The sequence below is a fragment of the Patella vulgata genome, chromosome 9 (genome assembly GCF_932274485.2).
Source record: "Patella vulgata chromosome 9, xgPatVulg1.2, whole genome shotgun sequence".
Taxonomy (NCBI): Eukaryota; Metazoa; Mollusca; class Gastropoda; family Patellidae; genus Patella; species Patella vulgata.
Genome location: NC_065887.2, coordinates 40992044 through 40995042, shown reverse-complemented (window position 1 = coordinate 40995042; position 2999 = coordinate 40992044). Strand labels below are relative to the sequence as shown.

The following is a 2999-nucleotide window of genomic DNA, read 5'->3' as shown; positions in this document are numbered from 1 at the left end:
TTTTATTACTTGTTTTTTCTAATTATATTTTTATTTGTTATTTGTAACTTTTATGTGATATTTCTAACTATATGTTTATAATTATTTTATAACCATATTTTTATTTGTTTTTTAAAACTATATTCTTATATTTCAGATAACCCTATTAGTTGTTATTACAAATGCCCAGACCGAGGGCACAGGGGAAGGCCCGCTCGAGGGCACAGGGGAAGGCCCGCCCGAGGCCTCCGGAGCTCCGGGTGGGGTCGAAGGACCAGCAATTGAAGCATCACTTAGATGTCGACGATCTATAGCTGAAGAGAAGGCAGATGCATTACAATTAAACTCTGTGGGTACAGAGCTAGACGAACTAACAGACGCGATGGTCGCCAAGGCTGTTAAGGCAGGCTCTTCCAAATCGGAAGTCAAAATCGGGTATGTTGACGTTTAATAAGTTATTTTTGCTTGTTGAGTTTTGATAATGATACAACTATTCCATTTTTATAGGATGAAATACTATAGTATTCTACAGAATTTGGGGGGCCTGTAGGAAATAATGGCCTCATTTATTCTACTGTTTCTGTAGTGCAACTCACATAAGTTTTCTTACAGATTTATGCTACAATTTCTAAAGGAAAAAATAAAGTATTCTATAGTTTTATAGTGCTTTCTGTAGTATATTCTACAGTTATCTTTTTGTTTAATCAAGTTTGTGAACAGGCTGCACAGTTTTCCCATTGTCTTCAGTTTCTTATTACTAACTAACTTCTATGAAGTTGTTATACATGTACATTGAATTTAAAAATTTAAAATTCACCCAATGAACACACAGTCTTCTCTTGGATTAACTTTAATCAATCCGTTAGCTAACGTATAATGAAATTCACTTTCCCGCAACAGAAATGTAATGTTAACAAACGACACGTTAGCAAGATAACAATCCGTTAAAGATTAACACACAGTCTTCTCTTGGATTAACTTTAATCAATCCGTTAGCTAACGTATAATGAAATTCACTTTCCCGCAACAGAAATGTAATGTTAACAAACGACACGTTAGCAAGATAACAATCCGTTAAAGATTAACGGACCGTTAACATAACTTAGTTTTAAGCAATCGACCTCTAGTGATTGAATAAGTAAGTAAATACGTGCATATTTGAATTTGCTACATTTGTATCTTTAGTTTCAAGTATGTCCATAAAAGTACATTTTTACAGTTTCAGTCCAACTAACCCCCGTTTCTTTGAACATGGGCGTACACCACAAGTGTAAGTATTGCTACTCATTTTATTTGATTATCAAACATTCGTAACATCGCTAAGAATAACGTAATTTGACTGCAATTTCAATATATCATCCACTTAACAGCACCTATTTTCAAACTATTAAAGCAAGAACTGCCAACGATTCGTCCAAATCTTACATAATGCAGCTTAACGTCCACTCGACGCAAACTAGGTCATTTCGGGACTAACACATGGGTCTTTAGCAGTGGGAGGAAACCGAAGGACCCGGAGAAAACCCACGAGGTTGAAGAAGCGACCCTATTCTAACTCCAAAGCGTTCTTTTACGTGCACACCAACATGTACACGGAGCCAGCACCTATATGGAACATTGAAACTCCAGGTTAGTGCCCGACTCACTGAGCCACCGTGGCTCGTCTTATTCTAATCGGATTGTCACGTCTTTATGGTTGTATAATAGTTTACATTAATCGCAGTTAATGCAAAAAAAAAGAAGTAAAAAATGTACTTTTTTCTTGATTTACAGAAAATGTCCTCGTCTCCTGTCCAATTCATGGTTAGCACAAGAAAGCTGTCCTCATGTAAAGGTGTTATTAACATCATTCAGAAGCAATGGTTTTTGTAAAGTGATCTTTCCTGACTGGCAGGGAATATACTACACCCAGTGTCTGTAAGTATATTAATACACAAACTAGAAGTGGCATAGAAGTAAACATGCAACTTCGCCGTCCACCTGCACTTGAATGTAACCAGCAACCTATTAAATCTGTTAACCTTCCGCCTCCAAGTCACAATGACCTCGTCTAATGTTTCATGGACGTTCTATATTCCACTATAACAGAATTGATCCATACAAAATTACAAGCGCAACAATATCCACCTGTTGTTTCTAATCATTTTATTTTTAGATGTCGAGAATGCAGAGGATGCGAACGGCGGTTTATTTTCCGTCCTACAAAAACCCGAAACGTGTGTAAACCAGATAAATATACCGGGGCCGAAGTTTTGGCGATCTGTCGAAGAAGACATCAAAAGGGATGGAAAATCAAGAAAATTCATGTAAGCCTTCCCGATGGCAATTGTGATTGCAACGTCGTCCGCAATCATTGTTAGATATTGCTTATAGTCATATGCCTTGAAAGCTCACTATGAACCATATCACCAGTAAAACTATTTTGACATATTTTCTAAATGATTTGAAGCCATACAATTGATTTCTAGAGCTTATTGTAAATTCACCATGAAATTCACTTGTGGACATTGATAATTATTTTCATTACCAATTATGGTTGTTTCTTTTTTGATTAATTGTATTTCTGATTTTAACATGATGTTATAAACTATTTTTGGATTTTCTTTTGATTTTTAAATTGTCATTAAAGTTTTTGCCGAAATGTCCATATTCTCTTTGTAATTATATTTTGCAATTGTTCAATCAAAACAGAAGTGGGCAGCTCTCCTTTCGAGATTGCGGAACGCGGGCGGAGGGAGGGTGAGGGTGGCCATATCTAGTGCGCTGTAGATTAAAATGTCTGCTATTGAGTCAAGTGGTGTGGTTTCAGTTCCAAGCTTGCACGTGACGTACAGAGTAGGGTCGCCTACTAAACCCACGGGTACCCCGGTGCCTGTCCATGGCTAAAGACTCCTACGTAAAGAGAATTATTCAAATTAAAATGTTAGTCCCGAAATGATATAGTCTTATGCCCGAGATGAAAAAGCATAAATGTGTATTAGGGATACTCTCGTGAGAAAAGTATTAACATCTAATCTGAC

General features: G+C 36.8%; 1 long non-coding RNA gene across 1 annotated transcript; it reads left to right on the top strand.

Annotated features, from left to right (window-relative positions):
* The first annotated feature begins 239 nt into the window (after nucleotides 1–239).
* LOC126831966 (uncharacterized) lies at nucleotides 240–2547 on the top strand. Its single transcript, XR_007684447.2, has 4 exons — nucleotides 240–414; nucleotides 1199–1249; nucleotides 1753–1896; nucleotides 2135–2547. It is a non-coding gene; the product is annotated as an uncharacterized LOC126831966 (long non-coding RNA).
* The last annotated feature ends 452 nt before the right edge of the window (nucleotides 2548–2999 follow it).